This window comes from Notamacropus eugenii, chromosome 5 (assembly GCF_028372415.1).
Source record: "Notamacropus eugenii isolate mMacEug1 chromosome 5, mMacEug1.pri_v2, whole genome shotgun sequence".
In the NCBI taxonomy this organism is placed as follows: domain Eukaryota; kingdom Metazoa; phylum Chordata; class Mammalia; order Diprotodontia; family Macropodidae; genus Notamacropus; species Notamacropus eugenii.
In genome coordinates, this window is record NC_092876.1 from 255,917,580 (window position 1) to 255,931,288 (window position 13,709).

The 13,709-nt window shown below is 35.6% G+C and overlaps 1 long non-coding RNA gene across 1 annotated transcript in view; it reads right to left on the minus strand.

The window, feature by feature from the left end:
- Window positions 1-923: 923 nt before the first annotated feature.
- Window positions 924-13,709, minus strand: part of LOC140505985 (uncharacterized) — a 46,699-nt gene continuing 33,913 nt past the window's right edge. Inside the window, exon 4 of the long non-coding RNA XR_011967725.1 lies at window positions 924-1,004. This is a non-coding gene — a long non-coding RNA (uncharacterized lncRNA). The remainder of the gene's footprint in view (window positions 1,005-13,709) is intronic.

The window sequence follows — 13,709 nt, forward strand, 5'->3', positions numbered from 1 at the left end:
TAAAAGCCCCCCAAACAGCAACTAGACACAGACTAGGGATCACCAGTAACTGAGACATAGACTCCATTTCTCCTACACTTATGACACATTTGGAAGTGAACTTGATGGGATCAATATTATGTCTAAGTATGTTCTCCCTAAGGACCTAGGTGGTATGGGGGTAAAATAAATATCCATGTATAAAATCTAATCGATATTAATTAGTTAACTGGATTTAGGCACTAATTGCTGGTGGTAAGGAGGACACACTGGAATGGGTGCTAAATCTGAAAGCATTAGAGAAAGATGCTCCCAACCCCTCACAGATGCCCTTGAAATTGATGGGAGGAGGAGGAGAGATGCAGTTGGCATTTCTTTGGAAGAGGGAATCCAGAGTATTACTACATTTGCAAGATATAGTATTTTGTGATGTTATCCCAATGAATGTTTGTGCATTTTAAATTTTTTATTGTTAGTTTTTGTTTCTGTTCTGTAGTGATTTTCTCTTAAATGAGCTCTTACCCCCACTATTTGTAAAAGCAAAGGCAAAACTTTTAAGCAAAGCTATTCAATACAGCAACTGCATCTATCTGGGCATTTTTCCCACATTCCACAGCTATAGTCTCCCACCTCTCTCCTGGGAGGAGGGAAGTGTGCTTCAATTTTAATTTTCCAGCACTGAAACTATGATAGTACATCAAAGTTCAAATGCCTTTTCATGTCAACAAATAGATTTTTGTTGGGAGTATATGAAGAGAAGCTGAAAATGAGTGTGTATAAAATTTAACTTATGAATTAAGAAAAATAATAAAGTGACAAAAACTTAGGGATGAAAAACCAGATGAGCACTGTGATTGTTCAGGAGTATGTTCCCAGGATCAGACAATTTGCTGGTTGCTTTTTTCCATGACTCTGATGAGACTCAGATGGGCACTTGATGTTCATGGCCCTGGATTTGGCGAGTAAAAGGGGATTGCTGAGACTGGCTTCTCTCCTCCCTTCCCCATTGTCCTTGTTGAAACTGTCTGGGAAGACAAAAGTATACAGACAGAGAACTCAACATTTTGGCTTTTCCCCTCAAGTACACAGCAGTGCCAGAAACCACTTTATTTAATGTAGGCAGTGAGGTTCCACCCACAGCTTCCATCCCGTCTAAATGTTCTGATCCAGTCGGTTCATGAATAATCTTTTCCTGTGGCCTGCTGCCAGCTGCTTGATTATTACATTTTCCCCTGGAACTTTGAACTTGAATTACTCTTCTCTACACTGTGTGAAACTTCTCAGAAGTTCTTCTGAAAAGTTAACTCCTTCTGCCCATCTTCTGCCTCCCTACCCACAAATGATGAGAGTCTACTGCTACTATTACTGCTATTGCTACTGCTACCACTACTACTACTACTAACTACTGCTACTACTACCATTACTACTACTACTGCACAGAATAATTCATTAGAACTAGAGAAGTGGAATTGAATCTATACACCATTGTGGCACAAGGTAGGGAGCAGCAGGGAAGATGCCTAAGGCTACATTTTTTTTCTTTCTCCCCAGACTTCAGCCTGGCCTACCATAACCATATCCTGCAGAAAGGAAAGCTGACTGCAACTCATTCTGGTGTTCATTAATTTAGCCAGAGACTTGGCAGCTACATGAGGTAGTGACTCTAACTCGAGGCTGGTTTCTTCCATGTTGACCTCTAGGGTGCTTTTTTTCACAATGATTCTCTATCTTCTTTCATCTTAAATACTGTTTGAATGGAAGGAATCATTTTTCTTCCTATGTACCCTATAAGATAGAATAGGATGAGAAAAAAGTTAATATTCATAGCTATTAAAACCAAATTGCTCAAGCAGACTTTCCAAGGAAACAAATGTCTAATCAGGAATATTAGGAAAGTCATCAGGGACTTTAGACGTTAGGAAAAATCATCCAGTTAAATGAAAGCAGATGAACTTTTAAAAAACCTCCATAGAAAAGTGTATTATAAAATCAACAAAACTTCTCATACTACAAGATTTCTTTTTCATAAAGGGGAAATTCCAAATTCTGAAACCCAACTATACTAAGAAAGTAGCTATTTGGACTCTGAACACTTGGGACATGTGCATATTATCTAATTTTTGTTTTTGATGCATAGACAAGCAGTGATCACTTAGTCTGTGGCTCCTATTATGAAACTTCAGTTCACCAGATTGGATATGTTTTCTAACTTGGAAGCTAGATTTTAAAGTTAGTATTGCCAGTCTGGCAAAACTTATTTACACTAAAAATAAACTTTATTTCTTGATAAGACTGTTAACTCACCACCTGATTATATTAATTCCTAATGGCATACAGCATTTCTGGTTCTGGATAAATTCTTTCAGCTCATTGGAGCATAGGTACCATATGAGCTTACTATTGGACTTGGTCAGAGTCTCTCATACCCTATCACAGTAGAGATTTGACTCCAAAGCCCTAGAACTAGAGTGACTGAAGATGTGAATATTTCAATAAAAACTCACTTTTTATAAAAATATATAAAAACATATATATATGTATATATCCATATATGTCCTACATATGCATATATCTTTTCCTATCATCTAGGTTCACATTATATCTCAAAAACAAATATAGTATGTCCAAAATTAATTCAGAAGATTTTACTTCATGAAAATTCTAACAAATATGAATAGTACCTTCCCTTTGCTGTAGAAACCGCTTAGCAAGTTATGACTTTCAATTAATTTCTCCAATATTTGATATATTGAGATGATATAATATATATATACATACATATATATGTTATACATATTTTAAGTCAAGTCAATACTTAGTAAGCACCATGGACTAGATATTATACTAATGTGCTAGATATTATATGCTAGATATTATATATGTTAGATATTATAATAATCTCTGGGGATATAAAAAAAAGCAAAAACAATCTTGCCCTAAAGGAGCACACTAAGCAACTAATTAATATGTGTGTGTATATATATATATGTATATATATATATATATATATATATATATATATATATATATATATATATATATATATATATATATATATATATATATACACTTTAAGCATACCCCCATCCCTTCCCCCCCCCACACACACATATATCCATAATCTTAGAGGTAAGGCATTAGCATTCAGGGTGATTGGGCAAGGCTTCTTACAAAAGTTAAGATTTTAGCCAGGATTTGAAGAAAGCCAGAGAAATCAGGAAACAGATAAAGAGGGAGAGAATTCCATGCATGCAGGATAGCCAATTAAAATGTCCAGAGTTAGAAGATGAAATATTTGTGTGAGAGACCACAAGGCGGTCAATGCCACTTGGAGAACCTATTGGGAAGAAAGGTGTAAAAAGATAGGAAAGACAAGAAAGGCTTTAAAAGACAGAAGATTTTATATTGGAACATAGAGGAAATAAGGAGCCATTAGAGTTGATTAAATAGTAGGGTGGTCTGGTCAGACCTTAATGTTAGGAAAATCAGTTTGACAGATGAGTGGAGATGGACTGAAGTGAGGAAAGACTTGAGACCAGGAGACCAGCAGACTATTGTGACAGGTGTTCAGGAATAAGGGCCTGCATCAGGGTGGAGGTAACATCAGAAGAGAGAAGGGAATGAATACAAGTGATGCCATTAAGAGAGGCTCCATAGGTCTTGGCACCACAATGGATATGGGGGTGGGATGAAAGAGAGTTGAAATGACTTGGGGAGAAAGACATGGGAGATTTATTTCATTATTTTCTTTGTTTTTGTTTTATTGACTCAGTAGGCACAAGTTTTACTTAAGCAGCCTTTCCATTAATCAAATTAGTCATTTATTCATTCACTAACCATTTAATAAAAATATTATGTAGTGACCACTGTGCTCAATGTTGGAAGAAATACAAAGGTAATTAAGTTGGAGTGCTCTTAGGTTTCCAGTATAGCAAGAAACACAAGCATGCTCAACTCAAGATACACTGAAGTAAAGTCAAGATACCTTCGAGTGAAGATACCCTAAACCATTACTGCAGAAGGCCAAGAATTTGGGAGGGGCAGTGGATAGAGTGGTAAACTTCAAGTGAATAAGCCCTGAGTTCACATCTGGCTTCAGACACTTACTAGCTGTGTGACCCTGGGCAAGTTGTTTAACCCTGTTTGCTTCTCTTCCTCTCCATAAAGTGAGCTGCACAAAGAAATGGCAAACCATTCTAGTATTTTTTCCAATAAAACCCCAAAGGTGCTCATGAAGAGTAGGACGTCACTGAACAACATTTATTTTGCAATTACTAAAGGATAAGGGAATCCTTTCTTACAATTTTCCAAAGAGGCCCAGCACAAACATTTAAAGAACCAATTTATTATATGTGTGTATATCCCAAAAACAACATATTGAAAACAAAGAAGAATGTGTAAATATTCAAAAGAAAATATGATCTCATCCATAAAGACAATCCCTTAAAGGCCAAAAAAAAGACCTGTCTTTCCTTCTACTTCAAGTGTGTCTTCTTCAGAGGTGAGTAAGAAAACCACACATGAATTTCTAGAAAGAAATCCCTCTCTACCAACTTGGTCATTTATAAATGATCTGTGGAAAAGACCAAGTTTCCTTGGCTTATCCAAACATGATTCTTGTGCATCAAAGTTATTCATATTTAGTCTTACGGCCTCACTCATTTGCTTGAATCACCTCACCCTAAAACATTTTTAAGTTACATAAGTAGCATAAAAAATAACTTTTGATTGCACCTATACCTCATTCCTCATTGAATTCTAATTCTGAAGTCTTTTATTCCACCCCATTAAAAAATAGATTTATATTTTCTACATGTGTCTTTAACTATATTTTCTATTCTTACTTCACATGATCTGTACTTCCCTTTTTTGTAGCAATAAAATATGAATTTGGTACCAATCAGAAAAGTCCATGATGACATGACAGTGTTCTTTTTGCTATAATATTTCCAATATTCCTTTGCCTTTCAAATATTTTCCCATTCTGGCCTTTCTTGTCGTTCCCCCACCCCATACCCCGCTTTGGCTTCCAGCCTTTACATTCTTTAGAAAACATTCTTGCCAAGGTCACTGATGACCAACCCCTGGCCTCATCTAGTGGTTATGTCTGGTTTTTTCCCATAATATTCTTTCAAGACTTTGTAGTCAATTGGTTTCTTCTTCCTTGTACCTCTGACTTCTTCAGAATCTCTAATTCTTTCCACATCTGGTTTCATTATTATTTTTAAAATCCTATAACATCTTTCAGTCATCTTCTTTAAAACCTATGCATTCTCTTATGTTCTTTAGCAACTTTTTAAATATCTAATATGAATAATTTCTTATGAACTAGAAACTTTTTTGTTCTATCATATGTTTCCTGCTCATGTTTTCCTTTAATGGTTTTTTCCTTTTATTTCCCTCATTTTTGCTTATATAATTTCTTTACCCATCACACCTTTTCCTTCTCTTGAACCCAGGAACTAAACTTCTTTAATCATCAATATATAGAAACCTGATATGTGTCTCTGTCTCTCTGCCAGTGGGTAACTAAATTTAGCTTAGTTAGTTTGCCCAAATGTGCCAATACACTAAAAACACATTCAAAACTAACTGAAATGACGATATATTTTGAAAGGAATCTGTTAGTCATGCAAATGTTGTATTGTCTGCTTCCATGACTGTGACTACTACAGGTAGTACTGTGGATATTTTTCATTTTATTTAACCTTCTCAGTCAAAATCTTCATGAAAATTGGTTTTCTCCCATTCACTGGCTCTGTCTTCTGCAGTAGGGTTAGCTCGGGTCTCAATGTAGGTCAAGAATTGTTTGTGTGTTACCTGGTAAAATTACTAAACTCATTGGCCTGTCACCATTAACTCCCAATCTTCAAGTTGCTGGTCAAAAGCCTTTACCAAAATGATACTAGCTTAGTAAATTATTTAATTGGTTTAGGTAAAAGAAGCTAAAAAAAAGTAAGAAATCGCAAAAGTTCTTTTCAAGTCTCTTTTTTCATGGAGCCTCACTTTTAATGGCTTCTGTTCCTTACACTAAAATAAACAAAGTTTAGGCATTTAAGTAAACTTTATAAATAGGTACAGAAATGAAATATATTTAAGTCACTCACAATTCCTGTGTGAATGGACACACTTGTCTAAGTGCTAGAATTCTCATTCATTGATTTAATGTCAACAGAAAACAGGTTCCCATCCATCACTATCTGCACTTTTCTTCATCACCTGCTGGGCAGAAAGCTGTTTGCTTGCTTCAACACTAAAATTTGCTGGCATCTCTGCTAGGTGAATGGAAAATTATTTTTCCCTTGGTTCTGAAACAATCTACTGCATGAAGAGAAGGCTTTGCATACTTGTCGACTAACCTGCACTATGAATATCCCTTGTCCACACACATCAGAGTGCTTGGCATGATCAACAAGAAAGCCTCTAAGAATCACATACTCTGTGTAGGTTTAATACTTCCTACAAGATATAGTGTGTGGGAGGAGGGAACCATACAAGTCCTCCAGACCATGTCCATTATATAAATAGCCTAAGAAATCATACAACAGAAAATTGACTATAACTTCATGGTAAAATACTGTAAGAGCTGATGACTTGAATTTTTTCAAAAATCTACGATGAAAAATGGAGGCTCCAATCCTAAAGTAAGCATCTAGGAGCATTTTAGTTCTTTGACCTGACCTTACATCCAACATGGAACAAAAATGATATGACAAGTTTAAGACTTCTCTACTTAGAATAACTCTTCATGATTTGAGATTTTTAATTTCTCATGAAGCCGGGGTAGGAAATGCAATGCTGAGGTACTCAACTTATTCGTAGAGATCTAATATGACTAAAAATTAAAAAAGAAGTGTCAGGAAGCAAGGATGAGAATTTCTTTATTCGTTATGACAAAAAGACTTTAAAGTTTAAAATAAGGCAATAAAATAAAATAGTTCTCTGTAATAGTTATCTTAATATTACTTCTGTGGGTGTGAAGTAGTAGAGAAGGATTTTTTTTTTAAATGAAGAGTTGAAAATGACAAATCCTATCTAGAAATATTTTTTAAAAAGGTTCCACGTCAGCATACTCTACTTGAGTTGGAAGATAATATTTAGTTCATTAATGATACCAGATGTCATGCTAGCCAGCTGCATTATCTCATCTCATCATGTGAGGAAACTTGTTGCACGTGGCAGAATCAAGGAAAATTTGGACTCTGAATATTTAACTGAGCTCAAAGAAATGACCATAATATTTTGGCAAGAGGGGGAAAAAAAAGTCAGGATATCTGGGTGTTGCTGGTGGTGCCTCAAAGCCTAGGCTGTTTCCACCCTTTTTCTTCACCTTTGTTTCCAAAAGGGTGTTTTCCCCAAGTCCTGAGTGGAATTCCAAATAAAAACCTTTTGATAAATGAGGGCTGCTTCCCACCCTGCCTTATCTTCAACACTAGGTCTGGCTAGTATCCAGACTGATATTTGGAAACTCTTGGGTCTTCAAAAGCCAATCAGTGACATGGTTAAAGGGTTGTTAAGAAATCTTGGAATTTCAGAACTCTACCCCCCCTTAAAAAGGTAGATTTGAGGCAAATGAAAGAAACTGCTACTTTATATCATGGATGTAAATCTAGTTATCACAAGATAAGGTTGTAGTTGAAAATGCAAATCCTTCCAATAGTGATTTGCTTAAGGATTAGTAAAGTAGATTAGTGAGTGGTGAGTATCCAGAGGATTAGCTGTAAGCTGGTAGGTAGTGCACGTTCTGAAAGGTAAGTGGAGTCTTGCACCAAGGCAGTTTGGGAGTGTGTAACATATACATCCAGTTATGAGAAGAAGGAGAGAACCTCACAGAGGAAGTTAGGGCTTTTGGTTCAGAAGTGGTGAGAACATCAAAGTGCCAAACCATTTCCCAAGCAGACTTCTAAAGGAGCAGGACCAGCACCAAAAACTGACAGTGATTTGAATTAGGCTACCAAGATATTAATTCATGGGTTTTTAATACATTTTTTAAAGCTAAGCTGTAGTTTGCTCCCGGGGCCTGGGACTGTTACTAAACCAGGAATTAGGGCTAAGTAATTCTAGTTATGGGAGATAAGGATGGTAGGCACAGGGGGCTAAAATGTTAGGATTATAAATGAATTGAATCCTAAAGAATGGGTATGATATGAATATAAAGATAAAAGTACATTCTAGGGAGAAGAGATAGCATGAGATTTTTTAAAATTAGGAATGAGAAATGTTTGAGGAATTAAGAAGATACTGGTCTGGAAGAAATAAAAGGATTAGTAGAAGGAAAGAATTGAGCTGTTGGGTATGTGGAGTTTATTGAAAGATAATAATAATAATGGCTGTCCAATACACTAGCATTTATGTATAGCGCTGTATCAGGAATTGCGCTAAGCACTTTATAAATATCTTATTTGGTAGGTATAATTCACATTTTACAGTTAAAAAAACTGAGGCAAGGAGGGTATATAAATTGCCAAGGCTCACAAGGCCTATAAATGTCAGACACTGGATTTGAATTCAGATTTTCCCCACTCCAGGCTAAGTATTCTGTCTATTGCACCATTTATCTGCCTTAGGCTTAAACATTGGGCTGATGAGCTTGGGTTTGATCTTATTTGTGATAGAAGTTTTTGAGTAGTGCAAAATGGCAATTAAAGGAGTATTTTAAGATGGCTATTCTGGTAACTGAACCTAGGACAGTTTGGAAATCCTGGAAGCTATTTCCAGGCATGTACATAGAGATAACATGAAGCAACAAAACAAGTTAACAAACATTTATTAAACACTCACTATGTGCCAGGCAATGGATTGAGTGCTAGAGATACAAATACAAAAAGGAAATAAATGTAGTCCCTGCCCTCAAAGTGCTTGCATTCTAATGAGGGTAAATAATAGACAAAATAGAGCTCAAAAATGGAATTGGATGGGCCAAAGTCCAGAAAATCAAAGCTGATCCAAGAGGGAAAAGGGATGGCTGGCCTGGGCTTCTCTCCAAAATGAAGGTCTCACCAAAAAGAAAAACTCAGCAAAGAGAAATCAGGACCAACACAGCAAAAGGATGATCTGGGTTGCTAAGACTGCAGGAGAAGATGGATTTTTCAAAGCGATGAGGCCCAAGGTGCTGAGGGATGTTCCAGGGAGAGATAGGATCTGATGCATGATGGCAAACTTCAAAAAGTCAGAAGCAGAGCCAAGAGGGAATGAAAAACTGTCAAAGGTTTTGCTGAAATCAAAGTATACTATGTCTATGGCTCTCCTTTGATCTTATCGTCCTACTTACCCTATTTGGAAAGGAAAGGAAATTATTTGAACTGACCTGAATCAAAGCATCTCAGAGCTGGAAAAGACTTCAAAGACCATCTAATCCAACCTATATCCAACACGCATGGCCAGTTGAGGTCCCCTCCATCTTAGAAGCCCATGATCCTCTGGTTCTATGAAATAAATGCCTTCAAGAGTACTAAACTTTTGAACTCCAGAATCTATAAAAATGATGGCAAATGTAAAGTTATAAGATAATTTTTAAGAAATCATGATTCAATTGGTTAATTTTATAAGCATATCTCTCATATGACAATTATTTCTACTGTTGATCTCTGATCATTCTTTGTTATCTGAGCTACAAAATCTCACATAGCGAAAAACAATTTTCTGAAACATTGCTTTCCACTTTGAAGAAATTGAAACTTAAGTCAAATCACCTTTAAGAAAGAAAGAATCAAATTAAAAATACATGGCTATATATAAGGCAGCCTAGGGAAGAATTTTCAAGTTTAACACCTGGGATTTGGAGATATAAGTTACTTCAGTGTGTCATTTCAGGACAGTTCATTGCCACATATTTGAATCTTGTTGGAGACAATACTTTTGTCCTTCCAAAACAGAATCAGATTGTCCCAATTTATATCATGGACAAACCCTGAGGGAAGGGAGAGCCGATTTTGCATTCCCTATTTTCTGCTTGGATGATTTAGCACTGACTTCAGCAGAATGTCGGAATGGCTTAACAGATTGTGAAGAAGGAAAATTAGAATAAAATGAAAATGTTTTAATTCTTGAATAATGTGGCTCTACGTGTTTCTGAATGAGTATATATTCTCAAAAAACTGAACTTAAAAACAAATGTATAAGAATTTGTTTCTCTTTATTTTTATTCTCATAATTTTTAATGTTCCTCATTTGAAATTCAGCATGGTATAGTAGAAAGAATGATGATTTTTAATTTAGGGGACTTAGGTTCTGGTTCTGTCTCTGCTATTTATTGCCTGTATGATATTGGTGATCTGTGGACCTCAGTTTCCTCATCTATAAAATATTGACATTGGACAGATGTCCTCTAAGATTTCTTCCATGTCCAAGTTTATAATCCTATACTAAGAAAAAGGGGATCTCAGAAAACATGACATGTATAATTTATGACTATGAAGTAATAGGACTACTTTCCTTTTTAAAGACATATCAGAAGTAATTATCTTGGAGGAGGGAAGATACAAATAATTATTAAATGCCTGCTATGTGCCCAGCACTTTACAAATGTTATCCCCATTTGATCTGCACAATATCTTGAGGTAGGTGTAATTATCTCCATTTTACAGTGGCTGTTACTCAGAATAGTTGTATGGCTCCTCTTTTGGAATTACTTTAAAATTGAGTTGACAAGTCACTGTCTCCATTACTATAATCAGTCCTATTACTTTACCTGCTTTGTGACCTCCAAATGGAATTACCCAGTTTAGTTATTCACCTTATTCATTAGACTTGGCTGCAAATGAACGCTGTTCAGAAAAATCATGTCCTCTTTCCAAAAGATAAAATATTAAAGAGTTTGACTAAAAACCCTTCCAAATATGGAATTCCATTACATTTATAATTTCTAAGCCCCTTTTCCACTCTTAAAAAAAAAAAAACAGCAAATTTTTCCCCTTTTGAGATTATTAAAAAGAAATTGCTCTAAAGGCAATTCTTAAAAAGAAAAGTCTCCAAGAGTTGGAGCAATAGAACAATTACTGCATTAAATTTATTCTTCCCATGGTGACTACTTTGAAGAGGATTGTGCTAATTTAAGGTATAAATTCTGGTATGTTAATGGAAAAAATGAGTCCCATTTCTCTATAGTCATCCTGATCACATTTATTTTTCCTAAGAGCATGTTTGCTAATGCTTTCATGAAAAGAAATCAGTTTTGAAATGTTGTTTTATCTCGTATAAAGATGATCTTAGAAGCCAATAAAGACAGTGTATGTTCAGCATAAAGAGGGGAGAGAAGTGGTTAGTCATTTTACTGTTCATAATGCTAAACTTCTTCATACAAGTCCTACTCCAATGCCTCATCATGATGGAAAGGTAATGGTGGATTGCCAGAGGCTATTTCAGAGGAGGACAAGATCTGGCAGTCTCAACTGTGATGGAAAGGCTTGCAGAACAACCTCAAGGACAGACTGTGTCTGCTGTCCAAGGACTAGTTATGACAGTAGCTAAGTACATAAAAGTTCATTCCCAGTCGCTTGGCAACTAGGTGATGGATTTCATATCCATGGCATATCATGCTACAAAATATTAAATTATCTCAAAAAAGACTTGATATGTGTAACTTTGTCATTGGAAGTTATATGACTTTATAAAGTCATATAAATTTTCTTTTTAAACAAATATATCATATGGAAATAGCCACATGAATACCATTTTCTAAATAGTCACCTTGGAGAGAGAAAAGAAAGACAACAAATGTCTATTAGATGACTATGATGTGTCAAGTTCATTACAAGCATGATCTCATTTGATCCTACAAAAATGCCATGAAGTAGGTGCTATTATTATTCATATTTTATAGTTAAAGAAACACAGGCAAACAGAAATTAAATGTCTTGCCAAGGGTCACACACCTCTAAGTGTCTGAGGTTAGGGACAGACTTTCTGCTGTCCAAGGAGCTAAGCACAGAAGCACCAACCTCTCGGCACTGGATGATGAATTCTGTGGTCATGGCATACAGATCACACAAGAAAGGAAAATAAAAAATTATTCTCAGTCCAATGTGGCCCCTTTACACTTCAGCAGGGCTAATGGCAAAATGGCAGAAAGGGGAATAGGAATGACTAGCAATCTCAGAGTTTTTAGACCATCCTTAAGATTTAAGTTTGCTGCTGGGACTCTCCCTATGAGATTCTTGTCCAATCACTAAGTTGCTGCAACGCTACCCAAGGAAATGAATTATATTCATATTGAGGTTATAAATGAAATCAGAGACAAACATACTAACAGGTAAGAAGAAAGAATGTTTAAAGTTTCTCCTTGGTGAAGCAAATAAGGGAGTATGTTTTCTTGAGAGTATACAGGCACTAAAATGTAAAGTCTTGTGGGATATTTAGTAATCTCAACTTACAATATTGCATCAGCAAGGACCCTGTCATACATAGGAGGGCCTGTTGTACAGGTTCTTAGATCTGCTTTTCTAAAAGAAAAGCAAATTTTGAGGAGTCAACAATCCCTTTAATCAAGCACATATATCATTCACTTAGTTCAAGGGGAAAAGTCAGAACCCTGAACTTTAGAGAAAATACAGAGAAATAAAGATCAATGGACCAGGCTTCCAACTGTCTGACTACTATATACATACACAGTTACCAGAGAGAGAAGCACCAACATCTAGGTTTTTAAAGGGATCAGGGTGTTCCTTAGAGGCTGCCCAGAGTCTCATCTGGCCAAACACTTCAAATGAGTAAGCCCCAAAGTAAAACCTCACCTCCAAGATTTTGTACATTTTTCAGAGCTAGAGGGCTTGAGAACCCTTGAGAACCAGTGCCTCATTAGAAAATTAACAAAAGGTACTTGAGGCCTATTAATGGGTAAGGAAGATCGAATTAACATTACAGGTATTCATGATGAACATGAGTGAAAGAATACCATAAATGTAACCTCAACTAAAATGCTAATATCTGCCGCATAGAATGAAGAGATAGAGAAATTCTAGGAAGAATTTGATAAGACCTAAATTAAATCAACATACATGAATTATTCACTGACTACCATTCAAAAGTGGACATTGGGGAAGACAGAAAAATATATTGGAAAATATTATTTATGAACAAGAAATAGAAGAGGCCAAATACTTATAGGCTATATAATTGTCTTTATTCTTATGTTACATTAATACTTTCTTTTAAAAAAAAGTTGGAAGACTTAGAATTCATGATCTCTAAACAGAAATTTGTCTATACCCTAATAGACAGAAAATGTGTCTTAAGTAGGAGTCCTTCTGAATATTCCATGTACTGTTTCATCAGACTTATTAGGGCAAAGATGAGTTTTTGAACTAGTAAATTAAAAGAATTTGAATTAGAATTAGAGAAAAGATGAGAAAATATGGCTTGCAATTAAAATATTTCCAACATAGCATATAAATAGCATATTAATACTGACAAATGGGAAATGGATAGAAGAACAAACATTCACATGGTTTGCTACCATTTCTTACAAAAAAATAAATAAGCAGAAAAAAGAAATCATTGCAACCAGGAGGCTAAAAGCCCTGCCTATGCCAGCAATCTGTTGGGTTTTTTGGGGTTTTTTTTTTTGGCTAAATGGAGAGATATGGCAGTCAAAGGTTTAAAAAAAGTTTAAAGATAAACCATTTGCAAATTTTATGGATGAAGATGATCAAAGATTGTGAATAGTAATGCCCCATAAATAAGGGGATGTGGTGGAGGGACAAATGAATCTAGAAAAAATATTTGGTGTTTGC